This window comes from Drosophila miranda, chromosome 4 (genome assembly GCF_003369915.1).
Source record: "Drosophila miranda strain MSH22 chromosome 4, D.miranda_PacBio2.1, whole genome shotgun sequence".
Taxonomy (NCBI): domain Eukaryota; kingdom Metazoa; phylum Arthropoda; class Insecta; order Diptera; family Drosophilidae; genus Drosophila; species Drosophila miranda.
Window position 1 is genome coordinate 25,348,002 of NC_046677.1, and position 12,608 is coordinate 25,360,609.

Sequence of the window (12,608 nt, forward strand, 5' to 3'; positions counted from 1 at the left end):
ACTTAGAGGAGCATAAGGACTCTCAATACTGGAGGATTGTAGCAATGTAACCCAAGAAACACAGCTTAAATAAACCCCTTATAGGTGTATGGGGCTCTCTTCTCCCAAAGACAAACATTTCTTTGGTAGACGATTTTCTTAGGCTGGCTTTTGAGCACCAGCTCCAGGCTCTCCACACCACCCCAAAACCCTCCCAATCCTAGAGGCTGTGCCTGTTTGACCTCTACAAAAGGAACACAGAACCCCTCTGCAAGTTCCAGCCATAACTTTTCAAATTAAATTACCAACTCTGGTCTGGCTGAAGGAAAGGCCATTCCATACGCAACATTACGCAATTGAAAATCGAATTGTATTTTCATTTTTCCATTTGAGGCCGCAACAAATTAGATTTTACAATTCCAGATTCCAGATACGCGGCCAGGACATAAAAAATTGCATTTATGTGGAAGGCGGCAGAGCAATCGAGCCCCAGAGTACAATAAACAGAGAGAGAGAGAGAGAGAGGAAGAAAGTTGGGGAAGGGAGAAGGAAAACTTTTCCTGATTACATTTACTCTGGCAAGGGCGTGGGGGAGGGGGCAAGGGCAGGCAGGAAAGTTTAAGTGGCTTGCCAGAAATTTACATAAAGTCAATCAATCATGGCATTTGGCCAGAATCCAGCGCCATTTTGCATGTCCGAGTCCGAGTCCGAGTCCTGGGCCCGACACTTGTGAGATTTCATTAATATCCAGCCGGGGGAGGAGCCCGGGGGGCTGGCTGGGGCTCCTCCCCTCAATCGAGATTAGCATTTCGTCGCTCGTACGCCTCCCCATTGGCATTGCCATGAGCTTGCATAATAAACGAGGACGAGGACGAGGACCAAGGACCAAGGACCGAGTCTCACCGAAGGGTGTCATGATGAATGACTGCTCTCTGTCCAGTACGTTCCTGTCTGGCCCTGTTCCCACTTGTCTGGCACTTGATCCTCCTTCATTGTCCTGCCAGGGGCCATCATTTTTCATGCGTTTAAAAAAAGGGACAAGGGAAACAAACAGAAAATAGCAACAGTCCGAAAAGAAGAATAGTTACAGTAGCCGCCTGAAAAACTGTTCAAATTTGATTTACTCACTTGATTACTTGCGAAATCGGTGGGACGGAGGACGATATGTATTCCCCCCTGTCCTTGTACAGATTCTGGGGGCCCCCAAGGCCTGTGTTTGCCCAATTGTCGAGTGGCGTGTAATTTGCGTAAAAATGTCATATTCATATTCCAGCTTGAGTTTCTGATGTTGATTGATGAGCCGGGGAGCTCAAGTGGCAAGAGCCTCGAGTTGTTTGAAGAGCTCGAAACACTTCAATTCTGGGCAGTGAAAATAGCAAAAAATTTTGGATCATTGCGTGGGATTATTTGAGGGAAATTCAAGAACTTAAAGTGAAAGTGGAATCCAAATAATGAAAAGAAATCTTTTTAAATTAATTTAATCAGAGATTGGGGCCAGAGATTAGCCTCTTGCGGCTTCAGGCTGAGGAGATCCTCTCTAGAGCGAGTTTTCCTTTGAATAATCTCAGCGACGGAGCAAAGGAATAGGCAAAGGACAAGAGTAACGGACAAGCCAAGTAAAGGCGTAGAGTAGAAGCAGAGGATCATACACAGAGAACCAACTTGTAGACAGTTCTTGGACAAAGAATTTACACTGAGAATAGGAATTACGATCTGAAAGATTTATCGAATGATCTACTGAAATGCTGGGAATTGATTATACGAATCCTCAAGGAATCACTTTGCTTCCTAAGAATCTCCTTGTTTGGTCTCTTGTAGAGTATTTTATTAATTCGTGGATATTTGTAGGTGTTTAGATACAAAAATATTTTAAAATTATTACTTCTGGTTCGTTGTAGCCTTTCAGAACCTGTTAAGTATCATATTTCCTCTGATATTTGACTAGATATAGCCACAAAAAGAATGTCTTTTCTTAAATACGATTCCTATTCAAAGAGACCTGCATTTAAACATTAATCCATTCCAGGTTTCATATAAATATTCATCTAAATATTCCTATAAACCGAAGTTTAATACATTATCCCAATGAATGCCCTTCCACGAGCCCCCACCCCTTACTCACCCACAAAACTTTTTTTCCACCTATTTTGTAATGCCCCACCTCCGCCTAGGCCGCTAAAAATCAAATAAAAAACCTACCAGAGTCGAAAATGAAAGTTCTACAAGAGGGTCCTTCCACATTTGATGTACAAGTATGTGTGTGTCAGGGACAACAACATTTTTGACCCTAAGAGCAGAAAAGGCAAAGAAAACAAGACACATGGCAAATGTAATTTAAAATTTAGAAATGAAAAGAAATAAAAGAAATGGCAGGAACTTGTGCCAGGTCCTAAAAAGGACACACGCCTGATTGGCACGCACATGACACGAGCAGAAATATATATATATATACTCGTCCTATATACAATACAAAGTCAAATATTTGACGTTGGGGCATTTCTGTTTCAACTTTCTATTGGGATTCTGTTTTTTGTTCATTTCAAAATAAAAAAAAAGAAAGGAAGAGACGGACTGTTTCCAGCAACAATGTAATGAAATTGACTTGCACACACACCTATTATATATCTCTGTGTATGTGTGTGTGTGTGTGTGTGTGCTTGAGAGCTGTCTTATCCTTGCGTCCCCATGCCCGCCCCAGCATTCGCCACTCGTGTGTCTATTCATGTCTGTGCTAATTTCTACGCATTTTCCTCTCTCTCTCTCTCTCTCCTTTCACATATTTGTGACTTTCTGTTCAAGGGGGGGCCAGGGGGCCGCGTGGGTGCAAAAATAAAAATCCAAGTTGATTACTCAGGCATTCAAAAGGCATTTTGATTAGTCGAAAAGTGGCATGTCTGACAAGTGGGGCTGTCGGCCATTTTACTTTTAATTTGAACTTTGGATTGGTGAGGGTTCGGGGGGGGACTGGAGTGGGGGGGCCGGTAAAAAGCTTTTTATCCGTCAGGATTTCGCTTCAATGCTGTAAAAAGTAGAACATTCCGCACGAAAAAATCCAAGAAATACTTTCAGCACAACTGTACTTTTTTTTGCAAGCGAATGCTTTGATCTCTGACCTTTGGAGGCAACTGTACTTGTAGTTAAATGTTGGCATTAATATTTTCCTTTCAAATTTATAATATTTAAACCCCCTCTGCGTCCCCTTTCCGCTGCCCATGTTTTGTGGCAACTGTACTTCTCTGGACAACGTTTTAGCAATATTTACTTAGCCCATTTTGGTAGTTTCGAACCTTAAATAAACAAGAAACGAAACTCTCTCCAACTTTCGGTTCATCAGCATTGATATTGAAGTTTATTTTGTCCCTGGTTTGGTCTTTTATATGCACGATGGCATATATTGGCACAAGACAAATAATCACTGCCCCCCCCGGCCCCCCGCCACAATCCTCTGTCTCCGTGTAAATAAAATGTTGCAAAATTTTGCCTCTTTTTTGTAGAGTTGGACTTTGAGGTTGCTTTTTCCTAGTGTTCTACGGTTCGCTGCACGCTGCTGCCACTGATTGGACACATGTCGGGCACTGAAAAGTCTCCAGGCCGGGGAGTCCACTCCGACTCCCGGACAGCTTTGAATGTGCCACGTGTGTGTGTGGTGTTTGGTGTTTCTTTTAGTTCTGGAAGGGGCGCCGTTGATGCCATATAATGAGACATTTATTTAAAAAGAACATTTTTGAAGGGCCACGGCCATACGTAACCTGACAGGCCGACTCCTGGGCTGACATTTCCCGATACCCGACACTCCCCACCGAAGGCCAGAAACGTGTCCTGCTTTGCTAAGCAATTTTCAATGGAATCGAGCCATTAAATTAGTTAATTTGGCAGTGTTTGTCATTTTAAATATATTGGGGGGGGGGTAGAAAAAATATGTTCCAGAGAGAAATTCTCACTAAATGCCTCTCTAAAGTGTTTAGTTTAGTAGCAGTTAATTTTAGTAGCACCCAATGATTACAAGAATTTAATATTGTAGGTATTCTAGGGGTATTCTTTGAGTACCGCGGAAACCAGCTGTGGCCTGGCCTTAAATCTTTCCGTCTTGATGGATCTGGCTGTGGAAATCACTTGTTTTATTAAAAATATATTTTGGTATATTGTAAAAATCTATTACATATATCTCTATTATAACAAAAATCTTTAAATTAAATCATCCTTAAATTATTTTAAAAAAAATAAAATAAAACTAATTCGGTAGCTATTCGGTTTCTTACCGTAACAAAAACCATTCGTATTCTTTCAAGATCTACTCTTTGTATATTATATTCACATCATACATAGATCCAAGTCTTTTTTTCATTAATTATTATCTTTAATATTAATATTTTTATCCTTAACTAATTCGGGAGTTATTCCGGTTCTTAGCTATACAAAAATCCTTCGAGATTAAATCTATTAATTTTTAATATGCCCTAAATTCAAAATTTGTTGATAATATTCAAACAAATAATTTTATAAATTCTTTAAAATTATTTACAATAATTTCTGGACAATTATTTACAAAAAATATTAATTTATACAATAATAATTCTGCCAAACTCAGTTTTGGGGCTAAAAAAGCTGAAGCTAATTTTCTAGAAATCCCAAAATTTCTAGTTTTTGTATATTTTTCCCCCTCAACCTCCATTTCACTATCACGAAATCCCTGCTACCCCCCCTTGAACCCTTTCAGTCTGTCATCTTTCATGCAATTTTGGCCCCCCTGCCGTCTGTCGCTGAGCGAAACATTCATAATTTTCGAAGAAATTAGTACGAAATCAATCAAGTATAATATTCGTTTTCGTTTTCGATTTGTGGATTTGTGCCGCATCATCGTCCAGGGCCGTCCAGGGGCGAGAGTGTTAATGAAAAAGTTGTGGCCGCATCAGAACAAAAGAGTTGAAAATTCGAATAACGTTTTTCGTGTCGATTTTTGTCATGCTCATCGTGGAAAAGTTTTGTCGGTAATTTGCGCATTAACCCCTTATCGGCCCCGCAGTCAAACGGGGCCATTCATTAACTGCCCCAAAAATGTAATTAATCTCTATGTGGCTCACCCTCTCCCCTCTCTCTCTCTTGACAAGCCACCCCCTGTGGCAGTTGCATGTTGTAAATTAGATTTTCGTTTGTCATGACAACCCCTCCACGGAAAAGGAGGGTTGCTGCAACCTCGAAACCGAAACCGAGCCCGAACCCGAACCAGAACCCGACTTCGTTTGAATGCAAAACTGTTTTTGGTCATTAACCTGTCTGAAGCACTTTGCACGGAACTTCCTGCCCGCTTGCTTCCCCTGCGTACAGCGAAATGCTTTCAGCATTCAAAGTTTTGCAACCCTAAACCACCGAGGGTTTCCACACTGTCATCATCGTCCATGCAACGGCGGCCATCTTTGGCGCAAACTTCTTAATGAACTTTAAGCAGAATGGAGGAAGTTTTGGAACGGGATCAGGGCCCAACACACAAAAGGGTTAAGCAAGTGTTAAAGGGTGGATGAATGGGTGGGGTGTGGGTGGGGGTGGGGGTGGTGGTGGTGGTGTGGGGGGTAGAGAGTCATCAATCATATTTCCTGCATAGCTGAATCATTTACGCTGCTCAGTTTGGTTTACTTAATGGGTTTGTCGCACTGAGGGGGGATTAGGTTCGATAAGGCAAGGCGGACTATCCCCAGATGAAAGTCTGTTGGAAATTTGGATATGTTTTGGGACATAATTTGGAGTTGGCGAAAGGGTTATGATTGAGAAGGATTTATGAAGGGAGAGTCCGTATTGGGAACGTAAAATTTGTGGCCAGAAATATCGAATTAAATATCTGTTATTTTCTTAGCATTTAATATAATTTAAAAAAAAAGAAAATTAATTTTTTTAAATTAATTAAAATTGAGAAGCGAATTCTCTCTATCCAAAAAAAAATGCATTCATATTTTAATTAAAATTTCCGTTTTATATACAAAAATAATTAAAATTAATTAGATTTAGGTTTGATTTGCGTATAAATTTATTAAAAGAAGTCACAAAATTTAATTAAAATATAAAACACTTTAAAAAAATATATATATTATAAAATTTGTAAGAAATATATTTCATTTAAATATTAAATATATTTAATTTAAATATTAAATATATTCAATTTAAATATGAAATATATTTAATTAAAATCTCTCTAATGTATAAAAAAGTTTTTGATCGTCCTCTGATATTTTACTCTTAAGGAGGCGAGTGAGTCGGGGGTTGGCACACGTGCAAAACGGCCCCTAGTCTAAAATATATTTAATTTAATCATGAAATATGGTTTTATCAAATATTGTCACATTATTCTCACTTTCTTTTTACTATCCCCAATCTCGGGATAACAATTTTTTAGTCTTCGATTCGTCGATAACTCTTCGATTTTTGAGTAATTTTTCTCTGTGTGAAAAATGGGACTTTATTAGAATGTTTCACATGGTTTTCCTCTTTAAAGTCCAACACTACGGGACGAACAGATGATCCCTTGAACCTTCCCCCATTTTTTGGGCATTATGTAACAATAATATATAACAATAATAACAACCCAATAGGCATTATGAGCCTTAATGCATTGCAAATCTCATAAATATCAATATGAGCGAGAGACAGGCAAAAAGAGTTCCCATTTCTTCTGTTATTTTCTTTGAGATATAAATTTTATTTTAATGGTCACAATTGAGGCCCGCGTCTGGGCAGGATAACATGAATGTCCTATTTAAAGGATTAGCCGATTGAGTTATGAGCGCCCAAAGCCGATTCGGACATTGTCACATAAAATATGTCTATGAGAATTTGCTTTTTAAGTTAATTTTATTTTATGTCGTCCCCCGAACAGCACAGGCACCGTATGGGGCATGGTTCACTCCCGAAACGCGTTTCGTTTTTTTAATGGTGATTTATAGGAGGGGGGAGGAAGTGAAGGAGTAGGCTGGAGCTTTTTTATGGCCACATCAAAACTGACAAATGGTCGGAGAGAACGGACGGACGGGGACGGGACGTCCGCCATTAGAGAAGTTCGAATCGAAATCGGATCTAACGTGTTACATATTAATTGGCCATAATTTATCGCTGGCCTCAGGACAACTTTCCCTTGATTTGTGGCCATTTTCGATTTCGATTCGAATCGGTTTTCATTTCGCCAGAACTAAATTAGCCGCAAAGCAGCAGAAACAATTTCAAAGCTCATTAAATTTCTATCTTTTTCGCTCTACAAGTCTCTGTTTTTTTGTTGTCTAGCAAATCACTAAATGGATAAGTCTAGTCGAGAATCTCAGCCAAGCTGGAGGGGGGTAGGGCACTGCATTTCCTATCAAAAAAGAGAAGAGAAGACTGAATGCCAGCCTGGACAAGGGTTGTCAGACAGGACACGCTCCCCTTGATTATTTATCAACTGTGGATGCGATGAGCGGACGGGGGGTTAGAGGTCGTGCAAATACTCACAAGTGCCACAAATGTTGAATGATTTCTTCATGGCAGAGGCTGGGATGCCCTGTAAGTGGTAAAAGAAGTTGGGTTTCTGAAGAAAACTGTGGAGAATATCAGGTAATGCCAATCAAATCGAAGTTTTGGGTCTAAGAATCTTTATACTATCGAAATTTTGATATCCTTGGTTCCTTTAGGAACAGCTAGAGTTTCTAAAACATCTTTTGAAATACCTTTCTAGGCATTGCAATGGAATGAGACTAATTTGTCTTATATTTTTTGCAGAAAAAATCATATACTACCCAGAATTTTGGTCTGAAATCGTTGGTAAAAATCGAAGAATATTTTAAAATACTTTAAAATATGTAACTACTAATATATCTTGTCTGAAATATGTTTAAAAGTTTTAAATAAAATAAGGAATACTTTTGTTTTGGCCTTAGTTCAAAAAAGCCTAAAAGAAATTCCATTTTGGCAAAGTATTTGTAAATAAAATAATACAAATAATTTCTATATATTCAAACTATACATTGACTATCTGATACACTCATAAATATACCTATATATACTTCGAATATACCTATAGAGATTATTCCCGGCATGTAACCCCCTTTTTCGGGCACTTTTCGAAGTAATTTCCTTTTGACAGCTCCCTGCCTGCGTCTAACATTTTTATCTTGCCACTTGGCGGAAATCTATTAGATTCTCACTCAAAGATCCAACCATCTGAGGACCCTCCAGCCACCAGCCAGCCCCTGCATCAATCCTGCCCCCAGACCGCCCTGCACGAAGCGTCGCCTGCATTTGTAAGTTTGCACATTTGTTTCCCCGAGTCCTCGTATTCACAATTAATATTCAAGCAACCTTTTCGCTACCCAAAAGGCCTGCCCCTGACCCTGCCCCCGTCTCCGGCCCCGTCCCGGGCTCTGATCTACTTGGGATTGCTTCTTTTAGTTGGCTTCACGCCCCGCCATTTGATGGGGTGCGAATGGCGATTCAGCAGGGTGCGAGATGCGACTTATCCGCAGTGTCCTGCCAAGTCCTGTCCGAAGAGGGTTCGGTATTCCGGGATGGTTTTCATGCATCCCAATGCCTCCCCCCCGCATTAAGTGTAGACATTATTCATTTTTGATGATGAATTTCCATGTCTCGCATGTCTAGGGCTCTCTCTCTCTCGCTGTGTGTGTGTCCAGTAATAAGTAATAAGTGCAGATCTGAGCAAAAAGAAAGAGATGGCAAATATGAGAGGGAAAAAGTAAAATAAATAAATCCAAGTGGGGGAGGCACATGAAAAAACTTTTAGTTCTGTTGCTGTTTGGCATACAAATGAGTAAAAGTTTCATTTCATGCGAGTACGAGAGGAGTCTCTGGGTGCGGGGGGTTTTCCCTTTTGGGGTATGGTAAGTCCAAAGAAATGGCTACTTTTGTTGGGGCGCCACGAGTGCTTGGCCCGTGGAGTGGCGTCCTGATGCTGATGGAGAGATGCGTAAGTGAATTTCACTCTTCGTCCTGGCAATGGGTTGTGAGGGGGGGGGGGGGGGGTTTACTACTCCAGATACATAAATCCGATTTTATTTAATACATAAATAAAATTTATATTCCGTCTAAAGGGGTACTAAATTCTCATAAATCAATAAAATATATAAATATTTTCTAGAAATTCTCATAAATAAATTAAACACATAAATATTTTCTATTTTTTTTTTGTTGTTTAATGCAGGAATATTTTTTATGAATTCTATAAATAAATAAAACCTATTCTTTTTTACGTGTAAATATTTTAATTTATTTTTGTAAAATATTTAAAACAGTTTTTTAGAAAGATTTAAGGTAGAATTTTTTTTTAAATGTCGAATAGAATTACTGAGAAACTTTTCCGTCGTCCAGAGCGTTAAAAGTGTCATTATATTTACCATAAAAGTACTAAATCTAATGCCATAAATAAATGGCCGGATAAGTCAACAAAAACCAATTCATTTTCTATCAAAAATTGGAGTACGTGGAAAATAATATCTCGGTACAAAAATGTAGTAAAATTCATATGTAATATAGCCTTTAGGAAGCTCAAAATTCTGCTTCCAGAAGCTCAAAAGTATCATTCATAAAAGTATCACCATAAAAGTATCAAAATCATCAAGAGATCCAGAATAAGTGCTCACAAATTACCAAGATATTATTTGTTTATTATTATATTATTATTATATTATTTATTATATTATAAAGCATTTTTACTCGTATTTTTTTTTTTTGATTAAAATCAAGAAATTACACTTCTGCCCTTTGGATAGGTAATAGTCAAGATCGGAATAGTATATCTCATACACATACCTTTCTTTCAATTCTCTTTTCGGTTATCCTTCGCCTCTTCGTCCATGCCTTGGGCTGGCTGAGTCGTTCCCCAGAATCCAATCACAAACGAATGGGAAAGCCCTCCGAGGATAACAACATCTTTGTACCCCAAAACAAAACTTTCTTGTATTTTGTTTTAGCCATAAACTCTTTTCATCGAAAAGAAACCGAAAAAAACGAAAGAACTTGCACCCCCTTCGCCACCTCCTTTTATTGGTCCTCCACGCCCATGACATTTATCTCTGAATCAAGGCAATGACAGGGCCTAACCATTTGTACCTCAAGCTCTCTCCTCTCCCCACCCCTCCCCTCTTCTCCCCTCCCCACCCCAGTTGTCATCACTTTCTCCACGCACACACACAGTCCCCGTTTTTGGAGCGTGTAAAACTCATAAAACACATTAAATCCAATCGAATAATCGAAATGTCACATTAGTTTCTAAAATATTACCGACCAACACGTAAGGAAGTTCCGCAGTCACACGCCTCTGCGTTTTCTTGCTTTCTTCTCCCCCCGCACCACTCCACCGCCCCCCCGCAAAAAAGTTAACGAGAACACAAATGTGGCCAAGAAAACGAAAAGAAAATACCAAAAAACAAAAAAAACTCTTTTCAAACATCTTCTGTGCACTTTCCGGCGAATGCCAATTTTGTCGTTGAGCATTTCCAAACGATTTCATATTCAAGCAGGAGATAGTCCTAGACAGAGTCCCAGTCCCAGTCCCAGTCGTAGTCGTAGTCGTAGTCGCCCCCCCCAAAGCTGTTTCTGGCCTTCCTCTACCTCCGCTTTTTATGCCTCGGTCGTCCTGTGGGTATAATTTTAATGGTCAAATCGCTGCTGGGGAATTGTCTGCCTCGCTCTCCTGCCGCCCTGTGGAAATGGAAATTGCTTTTCCATTATTTCCATGTGATTTTGTTTCGTTTTGCCCTGGAATTGGCATTGAAATCGCATAAAAATAAACATTTCGCATACACAAATTCCTCGTAGAGCCGCAAGATTTATTTCCCCATACGAAACGATGAGCCTGGGGAAGGTTCAGATGCATTTGAAAAAACAACGAAAGTTGCCATCTTGGGATTTGCTGGACATCGTTTTAATGGTGTCCTTGTAGACAGAAGATGTTCCAAATGAAATATCGAGAAGGAAAGGAGGAATTTTATAAATATTCTTGTAGGAAATGTATTTCATTGGGATTTTGTCTCTCTTCCAGTGTGGCTGAGCATTTAAGGGCGAGTTTTAATGGCAGAAAAGTATTCAGAGACAGAGTCATCTCCTCTCTCAATGAAACAATCAATTTCAAGCCTAATTAAACAGAAATATAGGTATATCTAAAATATTTTTCCACCGATGCACTGTCTCAGATTTCTTAGATTTTTTCTGATTTTTTCTGTGTGTGTGAGAGCTATCCTTCCGATATCTTCATCATGTGTACCTAGAACACGATCTACACGCCATCATCTGGGTGGTAAACAAGGCTGTATGCAACTTTAAGTCCTACAACAATCCCTGGCCAAAGCCCTGCAGAAGGACGCCGAAAACCTCCAGCCTCCAGCGCTTTTCAAGGCTTGTAAAGGCCCAGGACCAAGTCGGAAGAGGCCCTTATAAGGCGACCAAAAGGTTCAAAAGGTGGCCTAGGTCTCTGCGAAGTTTGGGCTTTCTCTTTGGACTGATCTTCGACTGGGATATATAAAGACGTACTGTACTTCCCGCAATGGAGGAGGCAATTCCTAGTGTCCCTGGTGGGTCTTGAGAAGGTCTAGATTTGTGACTGCCTCCTGAAGTCCACAGACTGTACAATAATAATAAGAACAACTAAGAAACTGCTAGTATAGATTAAGAAATCAAAGGCTTCTTTGGCATTTGCTATTTTCAAAAATCTCGGATTTATGAAAACAAACAATAAACTTTCATAGGAAAAATTTAATTCTAGTCCCACATTTTGTACGAACAACACCTCAAAATTAAAAGTATTTCGTTCGAGTTTGAACAAATTTTAGCAAAATAAATTTCAAATTTTTTAACCAAAGACAAAAGCGACTTGACGCTTCTGCGACTGACACGTACCGGTGACAGTTCCAACAAAATAGCTTGACGGAACTCGGTGGAGTGTCGAAGCTGCTTGTTCTTCTGGGCCGCGTTCAGCTGGAACCTGGACGCAGCTTCCACGTCTGTGCCGTGCTGCTTCTCTGGAGGAGAGAGGAGAGCCGGCATGCAGCGCTGTTGCGTACTCGGGGCCCCCTAGTGCCGCAAGCCAGTGGAGGGACTTCTGTGGCTTCTCCAGATTAAATTGATGCACCACCGAAACGGCTTGAGCAGCCTGCCTTTCGTCCAGTGACCCGTCCCGCCTCAGGATCAGTTCGTTTTAGATGGGAACCATGTCTGTCGTTCTCCGCCATGGTCTCCATGTCTTGCAGCTGGCGAATCATTCATGAAGTGTCGGAGCTTACGAAGTCTTTGGAGCTCCACGAGTAAATTGGAACGTTTTTGGGCCCGGTCGATCCGACAGGAGTTGTCCGGTTGGCATTTAACAGGAACTTTTTGGTCGCATCGGATGTCCTTGGATCCACAAGATAGCTGAGTCTTGCCAAGAAAGATCAAATTCAAGGTCCTACAGCCATTGTTGCTTTTTGGATCAATTTAAAATTTTGAAAGCTTTGCGTAAAAATATTTTGTTAACAGAAAATTTTGAATCTTGTAAAAATAAATTTGTAATGCCAATTTTGGAGCCATAAATAGGTGGAATCTTTTAGATACTAGTAGAAAGGTAAAACTAATTATTGAATAACACTGGTTTGGATTTAAATTTGGTCCTGCAGGGACAAGAGGCG